Genomic DNA, 15,440 nt, shown 5'->3' with positions numbered 1-15,440 from the left:
AGCACATAATGATCCTGGAGAAGGAGCTGTGATCTGACCACTCCCTCGGATAAGGCATGGTGGACAGATGAGGATGTGAATGAATTAAGTGGGAGGTTAGTTTGGAGGAGCAGGATCTTTCAGCAGCACAGAGAAAGTCAGCAGTGGGGAGGAAAAACAGTGTTGCTACTGGGAAGGGCAATAAATGTGTGTGTGTCGCACATAATGGAAACCACAGGATGGAGACGTTACTGATTTCTAAATGAGGGGAAAATGGAAACAAAATTTTCAAAGCATCTTGATGTATTCAGGAGTATGAGCCATGGGCAGAAATCCCTCGTGCTGCTTTGGCTGCTATCACTGAGATTATTAACGGTCATCTTAGGAAGGTTGTACCCCTGAACAGTGTTGGACTGGGGTGCCAAGGGCCTACCAGTAACATTGACTTTGAGGGGGCCCACTTTTCACCTGCATACAAATATTACACGACCCTTTTTCACAAATTTACATATATCTCATAATAATAACTGTGTAGTTTGGTTAATGAATGATGAGATGCTGCTTTTTTTCTGTACAGAGTGAATCAAGTGAATTATGCCAAGTACTGCCCATACAGTGGGGTTGGGGCTCAGATCTGCACAGAGGCTCACCGGAGGATTCCCGTTACCCTATGGGCCAGTCCGAGCCTGCGCTGAATGCACTTGGGCACATCATCAAGATTCGCTGGTGGCAATTACCGACCAATGACGTGCAAGATGGAAAACAAGTCTGGAGACGCTGTGGCCATGTTTGCACGTTTAGGCCATACCACGGGTTCTACCACTCAATCAATGTAACGCTATGCTGTTAGTGTACTCAGCATGAAGACTAGTTGGGTCCGGCTACTGTACATTACACCATCACACACCATATTCCCTGGATTAGGACCAAAGTGACGTTCCACTGTGAAGGCCCCTTCATGCTGTTGCCCACGTGGTCTCGAGTCCAATCTCCGACTAACATTGCATCTAAGCCATAAACATGACATCACTAAAGAGGAAAGACCTGCCTTCAATGCTCGATTCTAGCCCCCGGTCTCCATCTGGAGACCACATGTGCAATGCTTGACATCAAGATGCCTTCAAGAGGGAACGTAACACTGGTCCTGCTGTTGGGATTATGGTGTCTAGTGGCATAATGTATGGCAGATAGACCCCTATAATCTTCATTCTGGGTACACTTAACAATTTGGTTTTACATTGATTTGATGATGGAACCAGTGGTGGTGCCTTTTCTCCAGGGTCTCGCATCATTTTTCAACACTACAACGCCAGGCTCCATGATGCTCGTGCTACTTTGAGTAGCCTCCAGACTTGTCTCCCATCAAGCACAGCTGTGACATCTTTGGTCAGTGATTATACAGAAGCTGCCAGAATAGTATCTTGATGATTTGTCTGAATGTACTCAGTGCAGCAGAACTTTCCTCAGATAACTATTAATAACCTCAGTGATGGCAGCCAAGCTTGGAAGTGCAGGAATTTCTGCACATGGCTCATACTCAATAATGAAGAAATCCTGTTGTTTTTAAAATTTTGTTCACATTTTTTCATAATTTCTAACATGTCTCCATCCTCTATAATTCCATGACTTTTCCTTCTTGGTGTTACAATTTCAATGTTGAGGAGTGTATATCCGACGTGGTCACTGAGTACAGGAATCAGTTTGAGTCACTATCGGTGAAAGGTAAGACTATGATGAAAGTGAACATGTCCAGTCAGACTAAGCAGCAGACTGTGAGTGCTATGCACAGGTGACACTGCCAAAGTCACCATCCAGAATGGGAAAATCCTGCCCCCCAGTTTAGAGGTTAGCGGAGAGGTATCACCAGTCCAGTAAAGAACCAGTACATTCCAGTCCCTTCTGATCAATGACAACCTCTTCGATCCTACGTACAACCTCTTTAGTAAAGCGTAAGGAACAGTGGCGTAACTTGAAACTCATGGGCCCTGATGCGAAAGCTCCAACGGGGCCCCTAAATATTTTTAATCTTTAATAGCAATAGTTTTTTTTATATAGGCCAAAGGGAATTTTAAGGCCTGGGTGTGATTGCAACCCCTGCACCTGTTATAGTTACGCCCCTGGTAAGGAACCCAATAGGGTCTGTCAAAGGCCGGGATCACACATACGCGAGATACGGCCGAGTCTCGCAGGTGAAATCCCTCCTCTGGCACCAGCACTTGGGAGCGGAGCGTGCAGCTCCATGTATTGCTGTGTGGCAGCACGCTCCGCTCCGGAGTGCCGGCGCCAGAGCTAGGTTTTCACCTGCGAGACTCGGCCATATCTCGCGTATGTGTGATTCCGGCAAAAATTAGATAAAATTCTCTTGCGACTCTCGGTTTTCTCCGCTTTGAACAATCCCCTTTTTGGAACAAGAGAACCGATGATGAGCTGATCACAGGATGCCCAAGGAAGTACATAGTGAAAAAGGAAAACAATTAATGATCCCAGAAATTGCGGAATCCAGGCTATAAGTGAACTCCATTACACAGCACTGTATTCTAGCTAATTAATAGAGTTCATGTATAGCCTTGATTTCCGAGTGTCTGCGACATTTTTGAAGAACTGTCAGCCTCTAGGATACATCTAAGCTGAGCCCTCAATATCCACAAAGTTGTCATACAGCTTGCCATGTATATACGCAGCTAAATATCACTGCGCCAAAGTAATATAGGACTTGGCCTCAAGCGCTCAACCTGTTGAGCAGCTGCGAGCAGCCCTGATACAGCAGATTAGTGATGCATTACATAGCTTGTTCCCCAGAGCTCGACTTGATATATCCAACATGGCTGCTCCTCGGCACCTGGCTGGAGTTAGCACATGGGAGAGCCTTGGCCTACGTTCTGCATGCAGAAATATTACTAGATCACATCAATCATCTGTCAGATGCGCTCCATCCCCCGACACCTCGACGGTCTAATTACATGTGTGCTCCATTAACAGGCAACAAGTGAGGAACATCATTTCTCATTTATGACTCCCACCTGACAGAATGGACTGCAATAAAAGTGTTAGAGAATGGAGGCCTGAACTATATGCATGCTAATCAGAATCGGACACTGATAGCTTGGGACCCTTGTGCTTGTGTTTGGGGCCCTCCTCCTGGACTGGTCTTCTGGTTAGATGCTGCTGTATAAGCAGTCATTTTATATCTAACAAGAGAGGACACTATGTAATAAAGAGAAGGCAATGTGAATACCAAAAATAATGAGGATACGCATTGTAAGAGACTGCTATATATAACAAGATATGATACTATGTAATAATGGGACAGCACTGTACATAACAACAGAGGATGCTACATAATAAGGGACTGCTCCATACATAACTAGAAAGGATGATGCGTAATAAGAGATGTCCATTCCAGTAATAATGTCCCCCATACTGAGCCATTTCCTGGTCCCCATCCTGGTATAATGTGAACCATCCTGGAAGCACATCCAGGTGAAGTAGTCGCTGGAGGCTCTTCTCCTCCGGGCGCCGATGAAGCAAAATCGGTGATTTCTCCACCCCTAGCGCTTATACAACCTCACAAAATCCCTCCAAATTTACACAAGAAAATTAATATCTACTATTAAGGCTATGTTCACACGCCATGGGTTTTACAAAGCGGCGAGAAGCGCACTACATTGTATGAGTTTTGTATGCAAAATTTACTTAGTTGCTAAATTGTAGTATAGAGGGTTTGTGTTGAAATGGTAAATGCACAAATTGTGGATTGTATGTGACTTTCATACAGATTTTAGCACAGGTTTTGGTGTGGATTTCACCATATTCATTGAAAAGAGTTAATGACTAGTGATGAGCGAATATACTCGTTACTCGAGATTTCTCGAGCATGCTCGGGGGTCCTCCGAGTATTTTTTAGTGCTCAGAGATTTCGTTTTTCTTGCCGCAGCTGAATGATTTACATCTGTTAGCCAGCACAAGTACATGTGGGGATTTCCTAGCAACCAGGCAACCCCCACATGTACTTATGCTGGCTAACAGATGTAAATCATTCAGCTGTGGCAAGAAAAACTAAATTTCTGAGCACTAAAAAATACTCGGAGGACCCCCGATCATGCTCGAGAAATCTCGAGTAACGAGTATATTCGCTCATCACTATTAATGACTTCTGTGGACCTTGAAATCTGCACTGTGGGTTAATTAACTAAGAGAAAATTGGTTTAAAAATCTCATTTCCTTAGCTTTTACTTCACTAATCTGCATTAAAATCGGTGCAGAAAATGTGCAACAAATGGTCACCACATGCATTTACCCCAAAAGATAACATCCGAGGCATGAATTGACCTGACATCAATTGCTGTGAAGATTTTTTTCCCAGTGATGCGTGGATGATAATTTTGGATTTTACTCATGTTTTCCATGAGTTTGCTGAAAGAGGGTGGATAAGCTGCTGATTTTTACTCTAGATTTGCTTGTGGAAAATTCACAATATCCTACAGACTTTGCAAAAAATCTTATCTACATGCTGTGGTGAAAAAATAAATACATCTGTGGGGTGGATTCCAAGGTAGATTCACACCTAAAAGATCTGCTGTAGATTTTTTCACAGCAAAATGCAAGAATATTACATTCAGATTTTGCCACGGATTTTGTTGCAGATTTGCTACAAATTTCAACCTGTGTTTCAATAACATCATGGCCAGGCAGTGCCCCCGACCGACATCAGCTATTTCTATGACCGCCTGCCAGGTGCATGTTTTAATTGGCCCTGTCCGAAGAAAAATCTAAATTTAGTGCAGGCTTGTAGCTTTACCAAAATAAATGTAAGCAGGAGGGCAGCGCTTGGGTCTCAGTGGGAATGTAGAGCATTTAAAAAGCAGATCGGGGAACTGCATTGATGTGGGTAATACTAGACTATAATACTATCGATGTTTAATAATATAGTAGACTCTAGTAGAGTACTAAGAAAGTTGGAGACATGAAAGAGGAGACACCGGAAGAAAGCAGGTAAGGTGGGGGGGGGAGAAAGAAGGGACTATGCATTGCTAAGAATCCAAGGTGACTGTGAAACTATATAATGGCTCCAGAGATGCAAAAATGGTTAGCTACATGAAGACCGTGAGGTTAGTAGAATAACCAGGGGACATGCTTGGTGACGCGTGAAGATGTGTTGCTTCATACCATTCGGTTTTGTCTTGATTTAATATTTTTATATAAAAGGATAGCGTGGAGCAGATTATGACCACATGACCTCGCACTCTGGAGAACACTGGCCAGAAGAACCTTTAGGATGTAGGCTTGAAACCTCTATCTATGCTCCTGCAGCGCCCCAGAGTCCTGGTCGTTGCAGTACTGATGCTCCGCCGCTAAGGGGGGCTATGGTACGTCTGATGGCACTGAAGGAGTTCACCTGACCAGGTATCACAGACACCAATACACTTCACAGTCTGGCCTCCAGGGGGAGCTAAGGGTGCTATGTATTAGGCCACTCCTCACAATCTGGTAAAACTGGGGGTTAGATAGGAAGTTAGTCAGAAGCTGACTGGGTTGGAACCAGGCAACATCCTGTGGCAGAGGGTGTTGCAGGGGAAGATTCAGGGGGGTCCCTGTCAGGGGTGGGATCCTGACAGAGGCCTAGCGAACAGAAAGAACGTTACGGGACCGCGCCTGCACTTCATCGTGGCGGTACCCCAAGAAAGGACAAGAAGCGAGGTTTATTGTGCTGAGTGAGAAACGAGATCAACGCAACAAGGAGAAACACCAGTAGGAGTCGTGCTGTAAGACGAGGCAACATCCTACTGAGGCGCGTAGCCGGTGACCGAAAACGCCGAGGAAGTATTGAGCTCCAGGCCTTACTTCAAACCTACGGCAGGATAGTCAGTTATAGGCGGGCTGTCTCACTCAAATCACCTAAGAAGACATAGGGGGCAACAGTTGGAGAGGGGCGACACTAGGGTCCCGGAAGAGCTCCGAGCCTACCCGTCATGGAGCGCCCCCACACCGCCGCAGGGCCGAGGGGCACCCGGAGCCGGGCCTCTAGGTCTCAGTCTTAAGTTTGTCACGGTGGCTAGACCCGGTCCGTGGCCCTGTCCGTCAGTGGGGGACGTCCGGTGAAATAAGTCGTGTTGTAACGGTGCAGTTGTGGGGTGCAGGTCGCGGTAAATAATGAGGACACCAGGTTGCAGTCTCTTTACCTCTTTACTGGAGATCTCTGAGTCCTCAGTCCAGAGTACGGCTCACCAGGCTGCGCAAGTCCGGCCGGTCCAATGGCACCTCCAGAGTCCTCTTCGCAGGTGGAAATCGGTGCCTTCCTTCTTAGCGCTATGTGTTGTAGTCCTCCCCTGCTGTGCTTACGGAAAGTACCCCACAACTGTTGTGTCTGTTTCTTAAGTTCCCTCACAACTCGATTAAATGATGTTCTTCTAATCGTCCGTCCCTCCCTGATGTTACGGTTAGAACGGCACCCGTTTGTCGGGTAGGCCTGGAGTTCTTCCGGGACCCTAGAGACGCCCCTCTCCCGCAATTGCCTCCCAAGACTTCATAGGTGATATGTGTTAGACAGCCCGCCTGAGACTGACTGCCCTGCCGCTGTTTAGAGTATTGCTTGAAGCTGAATGTTATAATACTCCCTCGGCGTTCCGGCCACCGGTAGTGCGCCTCAGTAGGGTGTTGCTTCGGTCTTACAGCACGACCCCTGCTGGAATTCTCCTATCGCTTGATCTCGTTTCTCACTCAGCACAATCTATCTCGCTTCTAGTCCTTTCTTGGGTCCCGCCGCTTCCCGGAGCTGGCGCGGACCCGTTACGTTCTTTCCAATGCCAAGCCTCTGTCAGGATCCCACCCCTGACAGAGACCCTAGTGTCTCTTTCTCCACAACACCCTCTGCCACTGAGTGTTGCTTCGTCCAATCCAGTCAGCTTTCTGATCTAACTTCCTGCCTGACCCCCAGTTTACCCACTATGGTGGGGAGTGGCCTAATGAATAGAACCCTTAGCTCCCCCCGGAGGCCCGGCTGTGAAATGTATTGGTGTCTGTGATACCTGATCAGATGAACTCCTTCAGTGCCATCGGACGCACCATGGCTCCCCATAGTGGCGGAGCCACAGTACTGCAACGACCAGGACTCTGGGGCGCTGCACTCCCCCCTGGTTAAACACAGTACTCCGGGACTGGGAAGAAAACAACAATACAAGTTAGCAAAAAGACATACAATTTTTGTTGAGTGTAATAACAATAAGCATATTTGAACAGGCTTCCCTTTATGGAAGGTAAGGACACTTGAATGTTACAAACATGGTAAAATATCATAGCAACATGCTACAATTAACTTTTCTTACCCAACCGGGTATTCTACTAAGTGCAAACATTGTTGAACAATAATTTAACTTTGCCTTTAAGGATATACACTCTTAGTCCATTAAAGACCTTCCTATAATCACATTATAAGGTATTTCAACTTTTTCATTCTCCTTCTTTAAATCTGCAGGACCGCCTGTCCTATCGTCACCAGACCTACTGCCTCTCCTTTCAGTTACAGGACCGCCCCGTTCAGCCAGGGCCTACTGCCTTTTCAGCTACTATACACAGTATAGAACATAACTTTTCTTTCAGTTCGAGAACACTGAGCCGGGTCTACTTGGCTCCTATAAGGACTCACCCACTAACCCTTACAGGTTCACTTTCTGTCCTTAGTAACACATTACTAACTTTCGATGGGGAACGCAGGGTTTACCTTCTATCCCCCCCCCTTTTCTTATCAACATTATCAACTATCTTCTTTTCACAACATTAACCTTTCTCATTTCTTCCTTCTACTTTTTCTTTCAGAGAACATTATCAATATTTCTTCACATTTAACCAGTTAAACACATATAACTTTTCTCATGTAAACATTATCATCATTTCCTTCCATTGACATTATTGCTACCGATCTTAAAGCAATATCACCATTTACGTGCATCAAATGAACATCCCCTTTAAGAGGGGATCAAGTCTTTCTGAGGTAGTTCGTCTTTTCAGACTACCAGTCCATGCTCAGCAAAGGTTCCAGTGCGGTATCTTCGCAAAGAGTCCTTCTTTAAGTATTACCAGCAGGGAGCTCCTTTAAGAAGGTGCGAACTATATACAGGAAGTTTGTATCATGCACTGTTCATGATTCAGCAGTTTTTATAACATTGTGGAACAAAAAGCAAAAATGAAAGTGAAAGCAAAAATAAAAAGCAATAGGGATCCCGGGTAAACAAAGGGATCCCTTTAAGAGTTAACCCAGGACGGGTTTTAGCAGCAAAACAGCAAGGAAATAAACAGTTAACTATTTACAGTTTCAGGTTTCCGAGGTTTAGTTGGACGGCTTCCAGGGCTGCACCTGGCACTTAACCCTTCTTGGCCTGGGCAAAGTGAGGTCCAGGGTTACACCCAGTGCTGGACAAACGCCGTTAATCCGTCCTTCATGTATGGTTAAATCATGCGCAGCGATGGAGGTCTGCGCAGCTTGAGTATGGGCATTTGCTGCAGCAGAGGTAGCGGCCGCTGCAAGATCAGTCACTGGAACGGAGTCAGCAGCTGTGGCACTAGCAGTCACTGGAGGGGTGTCGGTCGTCAGGGCAGGGTCGTCTTTCATACCTGCTTCAGATGCGGTCCCTCCGGTGCCGGTCTGCTCTGCCTCTGCTGGGGTCTGGAACGCTGGTTGCGGGACCTTGTGCTGCGGCGTTGTCATCTCTGCTCGCAGCATACCCCTTTCCGGCAGGGCCTTGCTTTCCAGCTTCGGAGCGCTGGGACTTCTTCCCTGCTCCGGACCAGATGAGGCTGCCGACAGATGTCCGGTGAGGCTCCTGATGATGGCCTTCTTCCACCCGGCCTCAGTGCTCAGCTGCGTCTGCGGGAGTCGGTGGATCAGCTCGTCCGCTCCGGTCTGCAGGAGGTCAGCGTCAATTGTGGAGGTCTGGCTGCGGTGCCTCTCCGGGTAGCTGGGGGAGTCCTCGGCTCCGACCCCACGCTCCGGCTCCGGGCGGCTGGCCATGGCGTCCTCCATGTCGCTGAATTCTTCTTCCTGGTCCTTTTCCCGCTCTCTCCTTCGTGGGCGGTTTCGTTTTCTCTGTCTCTGCCCACCATTGAGGATCAGGAGGCGGATCTCGGCTGCTGACGGACACGTCCTCAAGGGGCCGAGATATTTAGACTGGGCGGCCATTGTCTTTCGCGCTCTTCAGCTTGTTCACGCCCACTTCCACGCCCTTCTTCTTCTCCCGCGCTCTCCTTAGCGCTGTAATGGCGGCGGATTTGGCGCGAACTTTTGGCGGCAAGTGACACAGCACAGTCTTTGCAATAAAGTACAGTCCAAGCACAATAAATCACAGTTCCAAGGCACACATGACCTGATTCTTCAGGCTTAAGTAGATCCTGTTCGTGACGCCAAGTTGGAGCGCCCCCACACCGCCGCAGGGCCGAGGGGCACCCGGAGCCGGGCCTCTAGGTCTCAGTCTTAAGTTTGTCACCGTGGCTAGACCCGGTCCGTGGCCCTGTCCGTCAGTGGGGGACGTCCGGTGAAATAAGTCGTGTTGTAACGGTGCAGTTGTGGGGTGCAGGTCGCGGTAAATAACGAGGACACCAGGTTGCAGTCTCTTTACCTCTTTACTGGAGATCTCTGAGTCCTCAGTCCAGAGTACGGCTCACCAGGCTGCGCAAGTCCGGCCGGTCCAATGGCACCTCCAGAGTCCTCTTCGCAGGTGGAAATCGGTGCCTTCCTTCTTAGCGCTATGTGTTGTAGTCCTCCCCTGCTGTGCTTACGGAAAGTACCCCACAACTGTTGTGTCTGTTTCTTAAGTTCCCTCACAACTCGATTAAATGATGTTCTTCTAATCGTCCGTCCCTCCCTGATGTTACGGTTAGAACGGCACCCGTTTGTCGGGTAGGCCTGGAGTTCTTCCGGGACCCTAGAGACGCCCCTCTCCCGCAATTGCCTCCCAAGACTTCATAGGTGATATGTGTTAGACAGCCCGCCTGAGACTGACTGCCCTGCCGCTGTTTAGAGTATTGCTTGAAGCTGAATGTTATAATACTCCCTCGGCGTTCCGGCCACCGGTAGTGCGCCTCAGTAGGGTGTTGCTTCGGTCTTACAGCACGACCCCTGCTGGAATTCTCCTATCGCTTGATCTCGTTTCTCACTCAGCACAATCTATCTCGCTTCTAGTCCTTTCTTGGGTCCCGCCGCTTCCCGGAGCTGGCGCGGACCCGTTACGTTCTTTCCAATGCCAAGCCTCTGTCAGGATCCCACCCCTGACAGAGACCCTACTGTCTCTTTCTCCACAACACCCTCTGCCACTGAGTGTTGCTTCGTCCAATCCAGTCAGCTTTCTGATCTAACTTCCTGCCTGACCCCCAGTTTACCCACTATGGTGGGGAGTGGCCTAATGAATAGAACCCTTAGCTCCCCCCGGAGGCCCGGCTGTGAAATGTATTGGTGTCTGTGATACCTGATCAGATGAACTCCTTCAGTGCCATCGGACGCACCATGGCTCCCCATAGTGGCGGAGCCACAGTACTGCAACGACCAGGACTCTGGGGCGCTGCAGTCATACGGGTGCATCCTAGCCATATCATCTGGGGGGACGAAGAAGAACATCAAAATCGAGTTGTGAGGGAACTTCAGAAACAGACACAACAGTTGTGGGGACTATCCCGTAAGCACAGCAGGGGAGGACCACAACACACAAGCGCTAGAAGGTAGGCACCGATTTCCACCTGCAAAGGGAACTCTGGAGGTGCCATCGGACGCAGCCCGGTTAACCGTATTCCGGACTGAGGATCCTGAAGCCTTCAGTAAAGAGGTAAAGAGACTGCAACCTGGTGTCCTCAATATTTACTGCGACCTGCACCGCACCACAACCTCATCACGTTCTCAACTTTCACTGGACGCACCTCAGCAGGGTCACGGACCGGGCCCAGACACCGTGACAACCCCAGAACCGAGACATAGCGGCCCGGTACCGGGTGCCCCTCGGCCCTGCGGCAGTGGGGGCGCTCCAACTTGGCGTCACGAACAGGATCTACTTAAGCCTGAAGAATCAGGTCATGTGTGCCTTGGAACTGTGATTTACTGTGTTTGGACTGTGACTTATTGCAAAGACTGTGCATTGCCACTTGCCACCAAAAACCGCCGCCATTACAGCGCTGAGGAGAGCGCAGGAGAAGAGGGGCGTGGAGTAGGCGTGGACCAGCTGAAGAGCGCGAAAGACAATGGCCGCCCAGTCTAAACATTTTTGCATCCTGAGGACGTGTCCGTCAGCAGCCGAGGTCCGCCTTCTCATCCTCTTTGGAGGGTAGAGACCATGGAGACGGGGCCGCCCACGAAAGAGACCGCGGGAAGAAGACACTGGAGAGGACGCAAAGATGGCGACGCCGGGAGCACCGCGTGGGGACGACCCGACTCAGCATGAGGCTGCACCACCTGACACAGCCCCAGACGCGCCATCGTTGCGGGGACTGGCCCTTATGGAGCTACCGATGGGCAGACCCAACTGGCCGCCGTCTGAGGAGTGTGTGGCCGCTGCCGAGGCCCGGCAGATAGCATGCCGCCGGGAGGCCGATGCTCGTGTGACCGCTCGGCTGGGCCAGCCTGCGGAGGTCTGCCTAACTCCGGTGTCCCCTGCTTCCTCCATCCTGGCCGCGGCAGAGTGCGAGCTGCAGGCGCAGGGCCTGAGGATCCTGCCGGGGGCAGAACATCTGCGGCGCCTGATGACGGCGTGGAGGAATAGACCCCAACCTGCGGCCCAGATCGACCTGACGGAAGTCGAGGAGGTTCCCCCCGTCACATTGGGGTGTGGTGGTGTTCTTCAACTCCCGGGAAGGACGGGGAGTTATACAAGAAATTGGAGAGCCACTGCAGGTCCGTGTGGATCGGGAAGAGGTGGAACCCTGCGGGGGAAGGTACGGTCGCGACCTGGAGCCTGGAGACGCAGTGACTTACACCCGGTGGAGAAGGGAGGTTGGCTGGATAGCTCGGGGCATCCAGCGGTGCGTCGCACTCCAGGCCGCAGCCGGAACGTCGGAAGACGAGCCTCCTGCAGGGAAGGTGCTGGAACCTGCCCTCGCGGAACCCCAGGGGATTCAGACCCACCGTGTCGTTATGGGTCGTATTCACCCACGAGCGAGGAGGGTGTCCCAACGAGGGATCCTATCGTTACTGGGACCGGTCTTTGCTACACCATCACGACCCGTTGGTCCGGTGAGGCCCGGGAGGAGGCCGCCTCCTGCCCAGCCAGAAACTGAGTAAGCAAGAATGCTTCATCATTTGTATATAGTTAACTGTTCATTTTCCTATGTGTTTTCTTGCTGATACAACCCGTCTAGGGTTAACTCTTAAAGGGATCCCTTAGTTTACCCGGGATCCCTATTTTGCCTTTTTGCTTTTGTTTTTGTTTCTTGTTCATCATTCTTTAAAAGAACTGCTGGATCATGAACACTGCATGATTACAAACTTATTGTAAATAGTTTGCACCTTCTTAAAGGTGCCCTCTACTGGTTTTACAAAGAAAAGGACTCTTTGCGAAAAAACTGTTCCTGAAAGCAGTACCGGAGTCCTTGCTGTACACGAACTTGCAGCTTGAGAAGTTGCACTACCTCCGAGAGACTTGGTCCCTTCTTAAAGGGGACGTTCACCAACAGCACTTAAAGTCGAATAATGCTTACATGTGAAAGTTATATGTAGTTAGCTAGTTAATTGTAAGAAATGTTTAATAATGTGTTAGAAAATGAGGACAGGAAGTGAAGCCGTATGGGGTTAGTCGGTGAGTCCTCCTAGGAGCCATACAGAGATGGCTCAGTGATCTTGAACTGAGAGAAGGTTGATAAGTTCTATACTGTGTATAGTAGCAGAAAGGCAGTAGGCCCGGGCGGAAAGGGGCGGTCCTGCAACAGAACGAGAGGCAGTAGGCCTGGGGCAGATAGACAGGCGGTCCTGCAGATGTAAAGGTGGAAAATGAAGAAAAGTTGATTAGCCTTATAGTGTTTTATAAGAAGGTCTTTAGTGGATTCAGTGTGTACGTCCTTAAAGGCAATGTTAAATTATTGTTCAGAAATTGCACTAAGTAGAATACCCGGTTGGGTAAGAGAAGTTATTTAAAATATTTAACCATGTTTGTAACGTTCAAGTGTCCTCACCTCCCATAAAGTGAAGCTCTGTTCAAGTTTACTTGTTATTGCATTTCAAAAATTGTATGTCTTTTTGCTGACATGTATTGTTGTTTTCTTCCCAGTCCAGGAGTACTGGGTTTAACCGGGGGGGAGTGCAGCGCCCCAGAGTCCTGGTCATTGCAGTACTAATGCTCCGCCGCTAAGGGGGGCTATGGTACGTCTGATGGCACTGAAGGAGTTCACCTGACCAGGTATCACAGACACCAATACACTTCACAGTCTGGCCTCCAGGGGGAGCTAAGGGTGCTATGTATTAGGCCACTCCTCACAATCTGGTAAAACTGGGGGTTAGATAGGAAGTTAGTCAGAAGCTGACTGGGTTGGAACCAGGCAACATCCTGTGGCAGAGGGTGTTGCAGGGGAAGATTCAGGGGGGTCCCCGTCAGGGGTGGGATCCTGACAGAGGCCTAGCGAACAGAAAGAACGTTACGGGACCGCGCCTGCATTTCATCGCGGCGGTATCCCAAGAAAGGACAAGAAGCGAGGTTTATTGTGCTGAGTGAGAAATGAGATCAACGCAACAAGGAGAAACACCAGTAGGAGTCGTGCTGTAAGACGAGGCAACATCCTACTGAGGCGCGTAGCCGGTGGCCGGAAACGCCGAGGAAGTATTGAGCTCCAGGCCTTACTTCAAACCTACGGCAGGACAGTCAGTTATAGGCGGGCTGTCTCACTCAAATCACCTAAGAAGACATAGGGGGCAACAGTTTGAGAGGGGCGACACTAGGGTCCCGGAAGAGCTCCGAGCCTACCCGTCATACGGGTGCGTCCTAGCCATATCATCTGGGGGGACGAAGAAGAACATCAAAATCGAGTTGTGAGGGAACTTCAGAAACAGACACAACAGTTGTGGGGACTATTCCGTAAGCACAGCAGGGGAGGACCACAACACACAAGCGCTAGAAGGTAGGCACCGATTTCCACCTGCAAAGGGAACTCTGGAGGTGCCATCGGACCGGCCGGACTCACACAGCCCGGTTAACCGTATTCCGGACTGAGGATCCTGAAGCCTTCAGTAAAGAGGTAAAGAGACTGCAACCTGGTGTCCTCGTTATTTACTGCGATCTGCACCGCACCACAACCTCATCACGTTCTCAACTTTCACTGGACACCCCTCAGCAGGGTCACGAACCGGGCCCAGCCACCGTGACAACCCCAGAACCGAGACGTAGCGGCCCGGTACCGGGTGCCCCTCGGCCCTGCAGCAGTGGGGGCGCTCCACTCCCTTTTTACAAGGCATCCCTTATCTGTTGTTTCCTGAACATAGGGGGCACTCCAATGATGGATGATTCCAGTAATGGGCACAAGAATGGGAAGTTTTGGAGTGTGCCGATTCTTCAGAAGCATGGCAAGTTTCCCCTTTTTCTACAAGCCTCCCAGGCGTTTCTGGAGAATTGGCAAGCATAGATTAAATGTCAAATATTGAGGGTCTAGTAGTCTGACCAAACTTGAACAAAATATTATTCTTGAGCTGCAATTTCAATTAAACCTCTACATGTGCTAGGAAACCACCAAAGTTACAAACATGACCCTTAAAACCATGAGCTCCACCTCTCAATAATGTCACATTTCCCACGGTTGGAACTTATTAACCTATCATGGGCTTGTAAATAAAGTCATCAAGAGTCTAAGGTCCCCATACATTAAAGGGACTCTGTCACCTGAATTTGGAGAGAACAATTTTCAGCCATAGGGGCGGGGTTTTCGGGTGTTTGATTCACCCTTTCCTTACCCGCTGGCTGCATGCTGGCTGCAATATTGGATTGAAGTTCATTCTCTGTCCTCCATAGTACACGCCTGCGTAAGGCAAGATTGCCTTGTGCAGGCATGTACTACGGAGGACAGAGAATGAACTTCAATCCAATATTGCAGCCAGCATACAGCCAGCAGGTAAGGAAAGGGTGAATCAAACACCCGAAAACCCCGCCCCAATGGCTGAAAATTGTTTCCTCCAAATTCAGGTGACAGAGTCCCTTTAAACCTGATGAGATAGGTCTACAGACTAATGTGTAGAGAGGCCTCCCAATTCTCCAATTGAGAGGAGATGATGGGGAAGAGAAGGCTCGGCACACTGAAACTCCAAGGGCTGATCCTTTTATTCTCTGGGAGATACAGTCACATGCAAAAGTTTCGGCTCCGTTGATCAAAATTACTGTTATTGTGAACAGCTAATCAAGTTGAAGATGAAATGATCTTCAAAAGGCTTAAAGATAACACATTTCCTTTGCATTTTCAGCAAACACACACACACACACACACACACACACACACACACACACACACACACA

At 49.3% G+C, this 15,440-nt stretch overlaps 1 protein-coding gene across 2 annotated transcripts in view; it reads left to right on the top strand.

Annotated features, from left to right (window-relative positions):
- HJV (hemojuvelin BMP co-receptor) overlaps positions 1–15,440 on the top strand; it is a 48,194-nt gene that overhangs the window by 2,160 nt on the left and 30,594 nt on the right. The window lies entirely within an intron of this gene.

The sequence above is a fragment of the Ranitomeya variabilis genome, chromosome 1, assembly GCF_051348905.1.
Source record: "Ranitomeya variabilis isolate aRanVar5 chromosome 1, aRanVar5.hap1, whole genome shotgun sequence".
Taxonomy (NCBI): domain Eukaryota; kingdom Metazoa; phylum Chordata; class Amphibia; order Anura; family Dendrobatidae; genus Ranitomeya; species Ranitomeya variabilis.
Note: the sequence above shows the minus strand (reverse complement) of the source record. Positions and strands in the feature narration are given on the sequence as shown.